Source organism: Aquarana catesbeiana, linkage group LG07 (assembly GCF_042186555.1).
Source record: "Aquarana catesbeiana isolate 2022-GZ linkage group LG07, ASM4218655v1, whole genome shotgun sequence".
In the NCBI taxonomy this organism is placed as follows: Eukaryota; Metazoa; Chordata; class Amphibia; order Anura; family Ranidae; genus Aquarana; species Aquarana catesbeiana.
Genome location: NC_133330.1, coordinates 329235293 through 329253459, shown reverse-complemented (window position 1 = coordinate 329253459; position 18167 = coordinate 329235293). Strand labels below are relative to the sequence as shown.

Below are 18167 nucleotides of genomic sequence, written 5' to 3'. Positions count from 1 at the left end.
TCCTCTAAGTGAAAATGCCATCTGCAGCAGGTATGCATTCAAGACCTCTGCATTATTGATGGTGCTGATCAGAGGTTTTATGGTGCGTAAATTAGGGCTGATCAGAAGGTGCAGGAATTGGGGCTGATCTGAGATCTGATGGTGCAGCAACTGGGGCTGATCTGAAGGTGCAGGAAATAGGGCTGATCTGAGGGTACAGAAACTGGGGCTGATCAGAAGGTGCAGGAATTGGGGTTGATCTGAGGTCTGATGGTGCAGGAACTGGGGCTGATCAGAGGTCTGCTGGTGCAGGAACTGGGGCTGATCTGAGGTGTGATGGTGCAGGAACTGGGGCTGATCAGGGGTCTGATGGTGCAGGAACTGGGGCTGATCAGAGGTCTGATGGTGCAGGAACTGGGGCTGAGCAGAGGTCTGATGGTGCAGGAACTGGGGCTGATCAGAGGTCTGATGGTGCAGGAACTGGGGCTGAGCAGAGGTCTGATGGTGCAGGAACTGGGGCTGATCAGAGGTCTGATGATGCAGGAACTGGGGCTGATCAGAGGTCTGATGGTGCAGGAACTGGGGCTGATCAGAGGTCTGATGGTGCAGGAACTGGGGCTGATCAGAGGTCTGATGGTGCAGGAACTGGGGCTGATCAGAGGATTGATGGTGCAGGAACTGGGGCTGATCAGAGGTCTGATGGTGCAGGAACTGGGGCTGATCAGAGGTCTAATGGTGCAGCAACCTGGGCTGATCAGAGGTCTGATGGTGCAGCAACTTGGGCTGATCAGAGGTCTGATGGTGCAGCAACTTGGGCTGATCAGAGGTCTGATGGTGCAGCAACTTGGGCTGATCAGAGGTCTGATGGTGCAGCAACTTGGGCTGATCAGAGGTCTGATGGTGCAGCAACTGGGGCTGATTAGAGGTCTGATGGTGCAGGAACTGGGGCTGATCAGAGGTTTGATGGTGCAGCAACTGGGGCTGATTAGAGGTCTGATGGTGCAGCAACTGGGGCTGATTAGAGGTCTGATGGTGCAGCAACTTGGGCTGATCAGAGGTTTGATGGTGCAGCAACTGGGGCTGATTAGAGGTCTGATGGTGCAGCAACTTGGGCTGGTCAGAGGTCTGATGGTGCAGCAACTGGGGCTGATTAGAGGTCTGATGGTGCAGCAACTTGGGCTGATCAGAGGTTTGATGGTGCAGCAACTGGGGCTGATTAGAGGTCTGATGGTGCAGGAACTGGGGCTGATCAGAGGTCTAATGGTGCAGCAACTTGGGCTGATCAGAGGTCTGATGGTGCAGCAACTTGGGCTGATCAGAGGTCTGATTGTGTACGAACTGGGGCTGATCTAAAGGTGCAGGAATTGGGGCTGATCTGAGGGTACAGAAACTGGGGCTGATCAGAGGTTTGATAGTACAGTAACTGGGGCTGATCAGAAGGTGCAGGAATTGGGGCTGATCTGAGGTCTGTTGGTGCAGGAACTGGGGCTGATCTGAAGGTGCAGGAATTAGGGCTGATCTGAGGGTACAGAAACTGGGGCTGATCAGAGGTTTGATAGTACAGTAACTGGGGCTGATCAGAAGGTGCAGGAATTGGGGCTGATCTGAGGTCTGATGGTGCAGGAACTGGGGTTGATCTGAAGGTGCAGGAATTGGGGCTGATCTGAGGTCTGATGGTGCAAGAACTGGGGTTGATCTGCAGGTGCAGGAATTGGGGCTGATCTGAGGTATGATAGTGCATGAATTGGGGCTGATCTGATGTCTGAAGGTACATGAACTGGTACTGACCAGAAGGAAGGAAAGCAAGGGAGCATAGTAGCAGGTGGGGCACAACACCTTGAAAAAGTCCTGTGAGTGCCAAGAATCTTTGCTATATAACACTTTATATATACACTAATATATCATTAAATGCGCCCCCCTAATATTGAGTAGGTTGCCCTATTGCCTCCAAAAACAGCCTTGACCCATCGAGGCATGGACTGAACTAGACAAAGCAACACTGTCTCCACCGGCTTGTCTTCTTCCCATATTACATCCTGGAGCCATCTCTTTCCCAGGTGAGTGACGCACCCGGACATTCACATGATGTAAAAGAGAAAAAAAACTTGATTCATCAGACCAGGCCACCTCCTTCTATTGCTCTGTGGTTCAGTTCTGATGCTCATGTGTCCATTGTAGGCACTTTTTGCTGTGGGCAAGGGTCAGCTTGGGCACCCTGACCGGTCTGCAGCTACACAGCCCCATACACAACAAACTGTAATGTACTGTGCACAGCACCCAACTGTCCCTGATTTTGAGGGACTGTCCCTGATTCGTAAAAGTCCCTCTGTCCTTCTTTCCTCCTCATTTGTCCCCCATGTTGGTCTGATCTCTATAGTTGTATATAAAATGCATTTTTTATCTTTCAAATAGTGTTTTCCAGTGCTAAACCTTTCATCCATCTTTTTAATTTCTACATTGGTAAATGTCAAAAGCCAATGTAAAGAAATAGTAAAGGTTAAAAAAAAGCACTTGTGGGTTTAACTAATAATTTTTTTAGTATAATTCTCCTTTAAGGGGGCGTGGCAGGGGGTGTGTTCTATGCCTACATACTTTTGCAAATAGGTGTCCCTTGTTCCTATCGCAAAAATTTGGGAGGCATGACTGTGTTCTAACACCTATCAGAGCCAGCAGTAACTTTTATGCAGCAATTTGAGCTCCAGTAGCTCTTCTATTGGATTGGACTACATGGGCCAGCCTTCCCTCCCCAAGTGTATCAATAAACCTTGGCCTCCAATGACCCTGTAGCAGGTTTACTGGTTTTCCTTCCCTAGATAACAACTTTTGGTAGTGTCTGGCCACTGCAGACCGGGAAAATCCCACAGGAACTGCAGTTTTGGAGTTGCTCTGACCCAGTCGTCCAGCCATTATAATTTGACCCTTGTCACTCAAATCCTTATGCTTGCCCATTTTTCTCTCCTTTTGATTCATCAATTTCAGGGACAACGTGTACATTTGCTGGCTAATATATCCCACCCACAGTAAGCGGCCATTATAACAAGATAATCAATGTTATTCACTTTAGGCTCCATTCACGCTTGTACGACTCCAAAGTTGCGCCGACTTTGAAGTGCAACTTTGGGGCAACTTTGACTCATCTTCGGATGGCTGCAACTTGGATACGACTTTGGCTTTGACCAGTGATAATGGACAACTGTTGCATTTTATAATATTTAGGTACGACTTTCATCCAACTTTTTGAGGGTTATCATTGAAGTCTATGGTCCTCAAGTTGCATGAAAGTCGGACGAAAGTAGTGCATGAACTACTCTGAAGTCACTGCGACTTTAAGTCTCACATATATGAAATGTTATCATAAGAAAACATGCGGAAGGCCTTATTATTATTTGGATCTTTTCACTGAGTGAGGGTCTGGAAGGAGGAGGAGAGAGTCAATGCTGAAGACATGTAATAGTTTTTTTGCGTGTGGCCCATTGGGTCTCGTGTGTACTTGTTATGTTAAAAAGCAATAAATAAAACTTTAAAAAAAAAAAAAAAAACGTGGAAAGACTTGTCATGGGCATTGATGTCAAAAGTTGCATGACAAGTCGCACAAGTGTGAATGGTGCCTAACCTGTCAGTGGTCATAATTTTATGGCTGAATTTATATATATATATATATATATATATATATATATATATATATATATATATATACACACATATACATATACCCTATCTCACAAAAGTGAGTACACCCTTCACATTTTTGTAAATAAATATTTTCTTCTATCTTTTCATGTGACAACACTGAAGAAATGACACTTTGCTACAATGTAAAGTAGTGAGTGTACAGCTTGTATAACAGTGTAAATTTGCTGTCCCCTCAAAATAACTCAACACACAGCCATTAACCACTTGACCACTGGGCACTTAAACCCCCTTCCTAACCAGACCAATTTTCAGCTTTCGGTGCTCTCACACTTTGAATGACAATTACTCATTCATACAACACTTTACCCATATGAAATTTTTGTCCTTTTTTTCACACAAATAGAGCTTTTTTTTGGTGGTATTTAGTCACCGTTGGGTTTTTTATTGTTTGCGCTATAAAAGAAAAAAGACTGAAAATTTGGTAAAAAAATGAATTTTTCTTTGTTTCTGTTATAAAATTTAGCAAATTAGTAATTTTTCTTTGGAAATTTTGGCCAAAATTTATACTGCTACATATCTTTGGTAAAAATAAGTACAACTTGGTGTATATTATTTGGTCTTTGTGAATGTTAGAGAGTCCAAAAGCTATGGTGCCAATATCTGAAAATTGATCACACCTGAAGTACTGACGGCCTATCTAATTTCTTGAGACCCTAACATGCCAGAAAAGTACAAATACCCCCCAAATGACCCCTTTTTGGAAATAAGACATTCCAAGGTATTTGAAAAGATGCATGGTGAGTTTTTTTGAAATTGTCATCTTTTCCCACAATTCTTTGCAAAATCAAGATTTTTTTTTTTCTTTTTTTTTTTCACAAAATTGTCATATTAGAAGGTTATTTCTCACACACAGCATATGCATACAACAAATGACACCCCAAAACACATTCTGCTATTACTCCCGAGTATGGCGATACCACATGTGTGAGACTTTTACACAGTGTGGCCACATACAGAGGCCCAACATGCAGGGAGCACCTTCAGGCGTTCTGGAGCACCCAGGCCAATTCTGACATTTCTCTCCTACATGTAAAAATCATCATTTATTTGCTAGAAAATTACATAGAACCCCAAAACATTATATATATTTTTTTAGCAAAGACCCTAGAGAATACAATGGCGGTTGTTGCAACTTTTTATCTCACACGGTATTTGCGCAGCAATTTTTCGAACGCGTTTTTTGGGGGAAAAAAAACAGTTTTGTGCTTTAAAAAAAAACAAAACAGTAAAGTTAGCCCAATGTTTTTGCATAATGTGAAAGATGAAGTTACGCCGAGTAAATAGATACCTAACATGTCACCCTTCAAAATTGCACACGCTCGTGGAATGGTGCCAAACGTCGCTACTTAAAAATCTCCATAGGTGACGCTTTAAAATTTTTTACTGGTTACATGTTTTGAGTTACAGAGGAGGTCTAGGGCCAAAATTATTGCTCTCGCTCCAACGTTCGCAGTGATACCTCATATGTGTGGTTTGAACACTGTTTTCATATGTGGGCGGGACTTACGTAAGTGTTCGCTTCTGCATGTGAGCACACAGACAGGGGCAGTTTAAAATTTTTTTTTTTTTTTTATTGTTTATTTTACTTTATTTATTTTAGTTTGACACTTTTTTCCCCCCAAAAAATTTTTTGATCACTTTTATTTCTATTACAAGGAATGTAAACATCCTTGTAATAGGAATATGGCATGACAGGTCCTCTTTACAGTGAGATATGGGGTCAATAAGACCCCACATCTCACCTCTAGGCTGGGAAGCCTGAAAAAAAAAACAAAAAAAAAACGATCTTGGCTTCGATCTAGCGGTGAGTCGGTAGAAGCACCGGAGGGTGGCGGGAAGGGGGGGGGCGTCCCCTCTCGCCTCCCATAAGAACGATCAAGCAGTGGAACAGCTGCTATGATCATTCTTATGGTGTAGAAAATCGCCGGCTGAAAAAGCTGATATCTGAATGATGCCTGTAGCTGCAACCATCATTCAGATATCCCCGCTCAAAGTCAAGGACGTCATATGACTGTGGGCGGGAACTGGTTAAAAATTGCAGAGTATTGCAGAGTATTGCAGGGTATATTGCAGGGTAGTGCCGGGTATATTGCAGAGTAGTGCCGGGTATATTGCAGAGTAGTGCGGGGTATTATGCAGAGTATTGTAGGGTATTATGCAGAGTATTGCAGGCTATTATGCAGAGTATTGCAGGCTATTATGCAGAGTATTATGCAGAGTATTATGCAGAGTATTATGCAGAGTATTGCAGGGTATTATGCAGAGTATTGCAGGGTATTATGCAGAGTATTGCAGAGTATTATGCAGAGTATTGCGGGGTATTATGCAGAGTATTGCAGGGTATTATGCAGAGTATTGCAGGGTATTATGCAGAGTATTGCAGGGTATTATGCAGGGTATTGCAGGGTATTATGCAGAGTATTGCAGGGTATTATGCAGGGTATTATGCAGAGTATTGCAGGGTATTATGCAGAGTATTATGCAGAGTATTATGCAGAGTATTGCAGGCTATTATGCAGAGTATTGCAGGCTATTATGCAGAGTATTATGCAGAGTATTATGCAGAGTATTGCAGGGTATTATGCAGAGTATTGCAGGGTATTATGCAGAGTATTGCAGAGTATTATGCAGAGTATTGCGGGGTATTATGCAGAGTATTGCAGGGTATTATGCAGAGTATTGCAGGGTATTATGCAGAGTATTGCAGGGTATTATGCAGGGTATTATGCAGAGTATTGCAGGGTATTATGCAGGGTATTGCAGGGTATTATGCAGGGTATTATGCAGAGTATTGCAGGGTATTATGCAGAGTATTATGCAGAGTATTATGCAGAGTATTGCAGGGTATTATGCAGAGTATTGCAGGGTATTATGCAGAGTATTGCGGGGTATTATGCAGAGTATTGCGGGGTATTATGCAGAGTATTATGCAGAGTATTGCAGGGATGGCTGAGCATGGAGGGATGGATGGATGTGACAGCAATTGTCACTGAGCACCGCTGTGGGCACTACACATGCAGCCCACAGCGGTGCTGCCATCCGATCCCTCCCCCTCTCCTCTCACACTGTACCGATCGGTACACAGAGGGGAGGGATGAACCGGCGTCATGACATGACGCCGGTCTGTTGACATGTGATCGCTCCGTCATTTGACGGAGCGATCACATGGTAAACAGCCGCGATTAGCGGCCGTTTACCGTGATCCGTGATGCGCCGGGTCCTATGGACCCGACGGTCACGGAAGTTCTCGGGTGCGCGCCCCAGGGGGCGCGCGAGAGCAGTATTCTGGGAGGACGTCCATGGACGTCCACCCAGAACTAGCCGACCGCGCTGCAGACGTCTTTCGACTGTGGCCCGGTCGGCAAGTGGTTAATGTCTAAACCGCTGGCAACAAAAGTGAGTACACCCCTAAGTGAAAATGTCCAAATTGAGCCTAATTAGCCATTTTCCCTCCCCGATGCCCGCAAACAGTTTGCTGAAGACAAGCAGACTAAGGACATGGATTACTGGAACCATGTTCTGTGGTCTGATGAGACCAAGATAAACTTATTTGGTTCAGATGGTGACAAGCGTGTGTGGCGGCAACCAGGTGAGAAGTACAAAGACAAGTGTGTCTTGCCTACAGTCAAGCATGGTGGTGGGAGTGTCATGGTCTGGGGCTGCATGAGTGCTGCCGGCACTGGGGGGGCTAAAGATCATTGAGGGAACCATGAATGCCAACATGTACTGTGACATACTGAATCAGAGCCTGATCCCCTCCCTTCAGAGACTGGGCCGCAGGGCAGTATTCCAACATGATAACGACCCCAAACACACCTCCAAGACCACCACTGCCTTGCTAAAGAAGCTGAGGGTAAAGGTGATGGCCTGGCCAAGCATGTCTCCAGACCTAAACCCCATTGACCATCTGTGGGGCATCCTCAAACAAAAGGTGGAGGAGCGCAAGGTCTCTAACATCCACCAGCTCTGTGATGTCATCATGGAGGAGTGGAAGAGGACTCCAGTGGTAACCTGTGAAGCTCTGATGAACTCCATGCCCAAGAGGGTTAAGGCAGTGCTGGAAAATAATGGTGGCCACACAAAATATTGACATTTTGGTCCCAATTTGGACATTTTCACTTAGGGGTGTACTCACTTTTGTCACCAGCGGTTTAGACATTAATGGCTGTGTGTTGAGTTATTTTGAGGGGACAGCAAATTTACACTGTTATACAAGCTGTACACTCACTACTTTACATTGTAGCAAAGTGTCATTTCTTCAGTGTTGTCACATGAAAAGATAGAAGAAAATATTTACAAAAATGTGAGGGGTGTACTAACTTTTGTGAGATACTGTATATATATATATATATATATATATATATATATATATATATACACACACACACACATATACATATACACACACATATAGGTACACATTTAATTATATATTTTATATACATATATATTTTGTTTTCAATGTTCAATAAATTCTGCCATATAGATTTGATGTGCAGTTCTATTTTCTTAACACTGCATCCAAGCTGCACTAAAGGAAAATTCCCTTCGGTAAAAGACCATTGGTATTTGAATTGTATCGCTGTCAGATTCCAAAACATAACTTGGTGGACCATAGCTGGCAGTCTTCCTCATTTCAGGGGACAAAATAGACAGAAAGTCGAGCTGGACTGGGCATTTGGTGCAAAGATTATTCCCATTCGGTAGTTCTACAGTAAGCAATCTGAGAAGACTGGCCATATTTACAGTAACACACGATTGGATCATAATAGAGTAAGGCGTTTCGCGTTTTCATTATTGAGTGCCATTTGTCATCAAAAGATGACATTTCCCTTTCACTATAGGTTTTATTACATGGGTCAGCTGCAATTACCATTCGGCGCATTATGCTATTAAATCCTGCGTACCTAAAATTAAAATTCTTAAAGATTATTGTGCAGGTTTTTGTACTTCTTAAAATGCTGCTATTTGCTGGGGGTAACATTCAGGAATGCTTGTGATTAAGGCATCTTTGGTAAAAAAAAAAAAAAAAAACAATCATTAATTAAAAAAGTACCAATTTATCAGAAATAACGTTTTTATGAAAGGCGCAGAAAATAAACAAAGATTACACATCTCCATGAGACATTTTTTTATGGTAAATAAAAACATTGATGTGAAAATGTTGCAAGACAACAGATGCAATTAAAATTATGCATACATCCTAATTTATTAACCATAATGCAATGCATTCCTTGTATACATAGAATTATGTAATTGATTCCCAAATTAAGTACCGTATTTATCGGCGTATAACACGCACCCCAATTTAAGGGGGAAGTTTCAGGAAATTTTTTTTTTTTTTAAATAAACCACTTTGAAGCAAAATAATGGTTAGTGAGCATCAATGCAGCCTAATCTGTGCCCATCTGCAGCTTCAGTGCAGCCTGATCATAGGCGTGCGCACAGGGTGTGCCAGGTGTGCCTGGGCACACCCTAATCACCAGATGTGATGCATTTTCACCCAGTTTAGACCCCTGATATTTGACCAAAGCCCCCTAACGGGGCTCCCAAAAAATTTGTAAAAGAAAATATTTAAAGAAATAAAACTGTAAAAAAAATAATAAAATAATAAAAATAAAAACTACTGATACTGTCCACTGCCCTGTCAGTATACAGTATATACACATGCACACACACATATGTGTTTTAGCTTTGGGGTGCACACCCTAATGCAATAGGCTGCGCACACCTATGAGGCTGATCTGTGCCCATCTGCAGCCTAATCTGTGCCCATCTGCAGCTTCAGTATAGCCTGATCTGTGCCCATCTGCAGCTTCAGTATAGCCTGATCTGTGCCCATCTGCAGCTTCAATATAGCCTGATCTGTGCCCATCTGCAGCTTCAGTATAGCCTGATCTGTGCCCATCTGCAGCTTCAATATAGCCTGATCTGTGCCCATCTGCAGCTTCAATATAGCCTGATCTGTGCCCATCTGCAGCTTCAGTATAGCCTGATCTGTGCCCATCTGCAGCTTCAGTGCAGCCCTGCTGATCTGTGCCCATCTGCAGCTTCAGTATAGCCTGATCTGTGCCCATCTGCAGCCTGATCTGTGCCCATCTGCATCCTGATCTGTGCCCATCTTCCCCATCAATGCATCTCGCCAACTCTCCTTGCAGGAAATCACCGAGCCGTCATCTTTACTTGGCTCTCAGTCGGCAGTCACACACAGTCCCGCCTCCGCCATCGGCATTGGACCAGCTCCTGTGATAGACAGAACACTGGTCCAATGCCGGTGGAGGAGGCGGGACTGTGTGTGTGTGTGTGTGTGTAACGTGAAAGCCGAGTGGAGAGCCGAGTGGAGAGGAGATGACGGCTCAGTGACTTCCGGCGGCACTCGTTTCCCTCCGAGGTACGCAGTCGGCGTATAACACGCACCCGCGATTTCCCCCATATTTTCGTGGAAAAAAGTGCGTGTTATACGCAGTTAAATACAGTAACGTTTTTTTCTTTATTCCAAAAATAAAAAGAATAGAAGAATACGTTGAGTCCTGGTCACTGTGTTCCCAAAGTACAGGGTTGAGTGACGTGACCTCCAGCTGGGAAGTCCCTACAAATCTCCTGTCTTAGGGGCATCACATTGAGCAATCACAAAGCATTTGTCAAGCATCAGTCAGCTTTCAGTTTTCTAACTGCGTAGAGTCATCCTGATTTACAAAACCTCCGTCCAGGCAGGCAGGTGGATATTCTTATTTTCTGGTTTAGCAATTCAAATTCTTATGCCATTGCTCTGCTTCCTGGACAATAAACCGGCATCATTCACCATTAGCAAAGAGGTGACCCTAGAAGCAGGAAGAAGCAATGTGATCTTCCTGGCTGTGCTGTTTGGCAGAGGTGTGCAAATCACAAGAGCGGCTGAGCAAAAAGTATAAATCTAAAACAGTAAAACATATATGTAGCGCCCTCTAGTGTGCTATTAGTGTCAGAATAGGTAAAATATAGTCTGACTCATGTTTAAACCCTGTGAGTCTTTGACCTCGGGGCAGCATTACTCATGCCCTGTACACACGATCAGAAATTCCGTCAGAAAAAAACTTGGATGGTTTTTCCGACGGAATTCCGCTCAAGCTTAGCTTGCATACACACGGTCACACAAATGTTCTCTGAACTTTCGACCGCCAAGAACGCGGTGTGACGTACAACACTACGACGAGCCGAGAGAATGAAGTTCAGTGCTTCCGAGCATGCGTCGAATTGTGTCTGAGCATGCGTGATTTTTTTGTGCATCCCAATTGCATACAGACGAACGCATTTTCGGATAGGAACTTTTTCCGACCGAAAAATAGAGAACCCGCTCTCAATCTTTTGCTGGCTGGAATTCTGCCAGCAAAGGTCCGATGGAGCCATACACACGGTCGGAATTTCTGACCAAAAGCTCACATCCGACTTTTGCTGGCAGAATTTCTGCTCGTGTGTACAGGGCATCAGAGACAGCTCTCTGGTGCCTCCCGCCTGGTTCCGGAAAGTTGGAGAGCATTCTGGAAACTAGAGGGCGGAGGCTAGGAGGGCTGTTCTGCCTATCTAGGGGCGCTTAGCCAATCCCCAGGAGGTGGGCCTGACAGGGGACTAAGTGAGCCCTTAAATAGGAGTGAGTCATGCTGGCAGGGGAGTCGGGTGGAAGATGGAGAAGCAGTGCTGAGGAGACTGTCGGTGGCCCTTCAGGCAAACCTAGTCTGGGGGGGTTCTGGCTTTTGGTCTGGGGCTCAGGTGGCTGGCCTGGAAAGATCCTACCACAGGAGAGGAGAAGTTGGAAGGAGGCTTTCCTAAAAGGCAGCGGGAGCAAGGAAATAACAGTGTGAGTACAACAGCACGGTGCAGGGACAGACAAGGGGAGAGACTGCCACACATAGCAGTCTTCTTTAAACCTCTTGCCATTGGAGACCTCCAGTCAGTCAGATAGACTGGTGAAGGAGCAGCCAGGTGGGCTGGTGAAGAGGCAGCCAGGTGGGCTAGCATCTGTAGAGGTAGAGCTGGGACCAGTGTCTACATGGGAGTTGGAGGTACTCCAGGATGCAGTTCACAACACATTGTGCTGCTTTCCAGAGGGACTGAGAGTTCCTGACCTGTAAGGGGCTTTTGCTGATCTAACAGACGGTTAGCTACTAGGGAAGAATCAATTGGAGTTCTACAGAGGATAAAGTAGAGCTGTAAATAGGGAGGAATTTGTCCCTGGTTTTGTCACCATCAGGTTGGGCATCCCATAATTCCTATCCCCTTCCAGGTTAATACCCCTCTAATAAAAACACAAAACAAAGCTCAAGGGCTGTTCATTGTGTGTCTGGATGAAAGCTGGAAATGTTGTGTGCCTGGCTGTGCAGCAGTGGGGAACCCCATCACCTGCAATTCCTACAGGGGTAGTGCTATATACACTATATTACCAAAAGTTTCGGGACGCCTGCCTGTACACGCACATGAACTTTAATGGCATCCCAGTCTTAATTAATTAGCCTTTGCAGAAAGGTTGCACATGGAAGGGCAACAAAAATTTCCCAGCGCACTTACCAGCCAGCCTGGAAAAAAAGACCAACTGACCCTGTCTAACAATTCACATATGGCAAAGTCCACTTTTCTTGCCACCATATATACAGCAAATTGTCAAAAGTATTGGGACGCCTGCCTTTACACGCACATGATCTTTAATGTTATCCCAGTCTTAGTCTGTAGGGTTCAATATTGAGTTGGCCCACCCTTTGCAGCTATAACAGCTTCAACTCTTCTGGGAAGGCCGTCCACAAGGTTTAGGAGTGTGTCTATGGGAATGTTTGACCATTCTTCCAGAAGTGCATTTGTGAGGTCAGGCACTGATGTTGGACGAGAAGGCCTGGCTTGCAGTCTCCTCTCTAATTCATCCCAAAGGTGTTCTATCGGTTGAAGCCAGGACAGTCAAGTTCCTCCACCCCAAACTCGCTCATCCATGTCTTTATGGACCTTGCTTTGTGCATTGGTCCAAATCATTTGGTGGAGGGGGGATTATGGTGTGGGGGTTGTTTTTCAGGGATTGTGCTTGGCCCCTTAGTTCCAGTGAAGGGAACTCTTAAGACATCAGTATACCAAGACATTTTGGACAATTTCATGCTCCCAACTTTGTGGGAACAGTTTGGGGATGGCCCCTTCTTGTTCCAACATGACTGCACACCAGTGCACAAAGCAAGGTCCACAATGATCTGGATGAGTGAGTTTGGGGTGGAGGAACATAACTGGCCTGCACCTCAACCAGATAGAGCACCTTTGTGATGAATTAGAATGGAGACTGCGAGCCAGGCCTTCTCGTCCAACATCAGTGCCTGACCTTACAAATGTTTTTCTGGAAGAATGATCAAACATTCCCATAGACACACTCCTAAACCTTGTGGACGGCCTTCCCAGAAGAGTTGAAGCTGTTATAGCTGTAAAGGGTGGGCCAACTCAATGTTAAACCCTACGGACTAAGACTGGGACGCCATTAGTTCATGTGCGTCCCAATACTTTTGGTAATATAGTGTATTAGGTAAATTAAACCAGGCTTTGACAGAATCTGAATCCTTACTTTTATATTGTTACAATAATGCAGTTTGATTCTCAGTGTGTGCTGTTATTAACTTGTATTCTCTCCGTGTAAAAGCCCCATGTTAAGAATGGAGATGCAGATTATGCCCACTGGTGACCGGTTTTCTTTAAACTGTATTTATCTGCTTGCCTTGAGTTTCTCTTGAAGATTTGAGATTCATAGAAGCACAGACGGAAGGCAGTCTACCTGCTCTGCATTCCTATTAAGGTTTGTATTCAGCACTCCCGGAGTAAAGCAGAAGGGAGCTCCACCGGCTTCAGCAAAGCTGTTTAAAAAGCTTGATAAAATGCTAAAGAAAATTGATGCCTTTTATAGAAGCAATTACTGGCTCAAGCAATGTTCTTATGTTTAAAGCCCAACTTCAGGCTACTTTTTTTTTTTTCTTAAAATTTCCCCCTACTGTTTAAAAAAAAATTAAGCTTAGGCTGAAAAACTGACCTGCTAACCAATATATACAGCTCAAATATGCAGACAACAAATGGTACATATATGTACACATAAAAATTAGACAAGTGCAATTCGTTTAGTTCCAAATTCGTTTAATGAATTTTGACAAATTCGGAAGTTCGAAAAATCGAAAATTCAGAAATTTGAAAATTCGGAAATTTGAAAATCCGAAAATAAGAATGAAAATCTGATAATTCAAAAACTCGACAATCTGAAATAACTAATAATAACTATTAAATTACAGGTATTGGAATTTCCTTTCAAATTTGGCTGTTAGTGATCGTAAAGAATACAAATTTATCTGAAGTTACGAATTATCCGAAATAACGAATGCCGCATCTAAAAGAATGGAACGAAACGATCTAATAATAATAATAAACAACAATAATAATAATAAAACCTTTTTATTATTATTATTTATTATTAATTTGTTCCATTCCATTTGTTTAGATGCAGCATTCGTTATTTCAGATGATTCGTAACTTCAGATAAATTCGTATTCGTTACGTTCACTAACAGCCAAATTTTAAATGAAATTCCAATACCTATAATGTAATAGTTAGTTATTATTAGTTAGTTATTTAGAATTTTACTGATTTTCTTTGTTTCAGATTTTCAAATTTTCGAATTCCGAAATTCGGAGTCCCTTTTTTTTCGAAAAAAGCAAAAAAACTAATGAAACGAAAACAAACAAATATTTTGTCAGTGCACATGTCTAATAAAAATATTAGAGAGAAATGTACTCCCTTAGAGCTTAGTCACATGAAACGCGTTAGCTGGTGATGCTGTTTCGATTTGTGTTTTTTTTTTTTTTTTTTTTAATATGGTTTTATGGACTTGCTGCAATAAAGTTGATTTTACTGGATGTGCGGCCAACCAGAACTTTTTTTGTTCATTGGAATCCTGGATGCACCTGATCCGTGTGTTAGTGGAGGTGGAGATGGGGGACTGACCTAGAGTAGTGTTCACACACACATATAAAACAATATTGTTCATTGTAAAAAAAAAAAGACAAAAAAAAACAAAAAAACAAAAAAAAAACAAAAAAAAACAAAACAAATTAAGTTTAGGCCCAAATTCGGATTATTTTTTTATGCCCCCCTCTGTGGCCAAAATACTCATCCTAAATCTGGAGCTGTACCCCCGCAGTACTTCTTCTGCACCACAAGATGTCCTCAGTCAACCAGGCTGAATGACACCCAGCATCACTCAACCCAGGAGAATGAGGGCATACAGTGAGTGCAGGGTATCGTAGACCTGGGCATCACCCCAGTGCCCTTCATTCACAGTGTAATGATGCAGAAGCACTGACATCATCACATCAACACCGCTCTCTGCATCAATGACAGGAAAAAAAAAGGAGAAGAGAACCTTGTACGAAATGTGACTGGCCTGATGTCCTCAGAGAAAGGCAAGTATAAAACAAAATAGAACATAAGTTACAGACGAGGGCCTACAGGGGGTGTTGAAGAGACTGGGAGGGAAAGTCCAGGCCCTGCAGTTGGGCTTTAAAGTGCTCGTAAACCTCAGACATGAAATATGAACAAAGCATATCCCTTTATAGCAGTGATGGAGAACCTTGACACCCCAGATGTTTTGGAACTACATTTCCCATGATGCTCAACTACAAGGCAGAGTGCATGAGCATCAAGGGAAATGTAGTTCCCAAACATCTGGGGTGCCAAGGTTCTCCATCACTGCTCTATAGTGTGTTCTTAATTAAGAGCACTAAGTGTCATTTTTTTCTCATGCAGATGGCAGAGGAGTTTTCCTGACACCAAGAGAAAAATGGTGACAGGGGAGGGACCTCCAGCTGACTGACAGCCTCAGCTCTGTTCCTGTGTGAACCCCCCCCCCTTGTGTCTCTTCTCTCCAATCAGCTGTCAGCGTTTTCCTCACTGAGCTCTGCAGAGTGTAACTTCAGCTCTCCGCCCCTTTTTGTTTCTGACAACTTAGACAAGCGTTAAAAATTCTGCATTTTGAACACAGATGTAGAGAAGACTACAGACAAACAAGTGCAACTTATGTAGGAGAATTTGTTTAACCTCTTCCCATCCATGCTGCAGCCGTCTTTCGGCTATAGCGCGGACCTACTTTGCCGGGAGGGCACCCATAGACCTACTCCTGTGCTCGAGCGGCCTGTGCGCCCCACTCTGTGATTAGCGAGTCTATGAGACTCGGCTGATCACAATTCGGTGTAAGGGGTCGATCCCGACCCCTTACCACGTGATCAGCTTTCAGCCAATGACAGCTGATCATGTGATGTAAACAGAGCCGGTAATCAGCTATTTTTTCTCCTCGCACTAGTAGCGCGAGAGAAAAAAAAAAGGCGCTCACCGGCGGCTGTGAGAGGGACATCAGTCCCAATCGTGGAGAGCCTTTGCAGAGGCTTCTGTGCCCACCTGTGCCGCCTACTAGTGCCCACCAGTGCCACCTACCAGTGCCCACAGTGTCACCTATAAATGTCACCAATCAGTGCCTTATCACCAGTGCTGCCTATCAATACCACCTATCAGTGCCCATCAATACCTCCTATCAGTGCCCATCAGTGCCACCTAACAGTGCCACCAACCAGTGCCCATCAGTGACATCTATCAGTGCCACCAACCAGTGCCCATCAGTGTCGCCTTATCTGTGCCCATCAATGTCGCCTTATCTGTGCCCATCAGGGTCGCCTTATCTGTGCCCATCAGGGTCGCCTTATCCGTGCCCATCAGGGTCGCCTTATCCGTGCCCATCAGGGTCGCCTTATCCGTGCCCATAAGGGTCGCCTTATCCGTGCCCATCAGGGTCGCCTTATCCGCGCCCATCAGGGTCGCCTTATCCGCGCCCATCAGGGTCGCCTTATCTGCGCCCATCAGTGCCGCCTTATCAATGAAGGAGAAAAATTACCCGTTTGCAAAATTGGAACATGTTTTTTTTTTTTTTTTTTTAATTTGTCTTTTTAAATAAAACCCCCAGTGGTGATTAAATACCACCCAAAGAAAGCTCCATTTATGTGAAAAAAATGATAAAAATTTCATCTGGGTACAGTGTAGCATGACCGCGCAATTGTCATTCAAAGTGAGTCAGCGCTGAAAGCTAAAAATTGGTCTGGGCAGGAGGGGGGTTTAAGTGGCCAGTAAGCAAGGGGTTAATCTCTCAGTATCCCCTGAGGCCAGCCACTTCACTGGCTATATGTAAGGGGTTACAAAGACTTTAAAAGGCTTTAGATATACAGCACAGTATTTCAAAGAGAACAAAACCCCATACAGTACACACATGCTGTCTGAATGATAAATGATGTTGAGCATGTCTAACATGATTTTGGAAACATTTGACGATGATGTAGTCAAGTAAATAAATTATATTCGAGGGCGTCCATCCCACTTTGGTTTATGAAGAACATCACATCTGGAAAGGATTATGCAAAAGCAGAAAATTTGAAATAAATACTGAAAATGTCAGTTAATGGCTTTACAAGAACAGGAAGACATCTTCTGAAACATGAAGACAAAAGAAAAATTCCATTCAGAAGAGATTCTGGAACCCGACCCAATTCTGGGACTCGAAAATATCTGCTGATCAGTCAAGTCTTCAGCAGCAGGAGGTAGGAGCAATGTGACCTGCAACCATTCCTGAGCCCCGCTGCACTTTTGGGGTGAATGCTGATTGGAGGGCCGTGCGATGAGAACATTTATACAAACATCTAAATGCTTGATTGTCAGTCTTCAGGGTTTAAGAGAATTACTGTTGAGCAACGTTTGGAGCATCACGGATGTTCCTCAAGTCCTGATCGCAATTTCCTCTACAGCTCCAGAGACAGCAAATGATAAAATAATACCCGGGGTCACATTGCTACTGCAGTTATATGGGCCGGATTTTCCATTAGGCTAGTGCCTATAGGTGAAGAATGCAATGGGGAAGACTTTCTATGTACAGATATTGACTACACATTTTTTTTTTTCTTCTCTACATAAGCAGAAATGTAATTTGCATGATCCATGTCTACATACAATGGGATACCACTATGTTTTAATGAAGGTAACCAGCATTAGTGTGTTTGTAGGCAGGTGCAGTCTACTTTCTTCACTGCAGGTGGCGCTCAGCCACAGCAGCCCCATAGCTCAAGAGGAAGCCAAGAGGAACACAGTTCCTTCTAAGGTTCCCTGTAGGGTTGCACCGATACCGATACTAGTATTGGTATCGGTGCTGGAGTACTTGTACTCGGGCAAATGCTCCGATGCTTGTCCCGATACCTGGGCAGTCATGGGTGATCAGTGGGGGGAGTTACAAGCACCGATCTCCCTGTATAGATTTCAATAAAACAGCTGACAGCTGCTTCTCCTTCTCTCCCTCCCTCGGCTTTCAGCTGCTTTATTGGAATCTATACAGGGAGATCGGTGCTTGTAACTTCTCCTAGGCTGCACCGATCACCCCCGACTGTCCCCATATCCTCCTCCAGTCCCCCCCTGTGTCGTCC

General features: G+C 44.0%; 1 protein-coding gene across 4 annotated transcripts in view; it reads right to left on the bottom strand.

Annotated features, from left to right (window-relative positions):
- Positions 1-18167, bottom strand: part of KANK4 (KN motif and ankyrin repeat domains 4) — a 198019-nt gene that overhangs the window by 44257 nt on the left and 135595 nt on the right. The gene's annotated exons all lie outside the window — the stretch shown is intronic.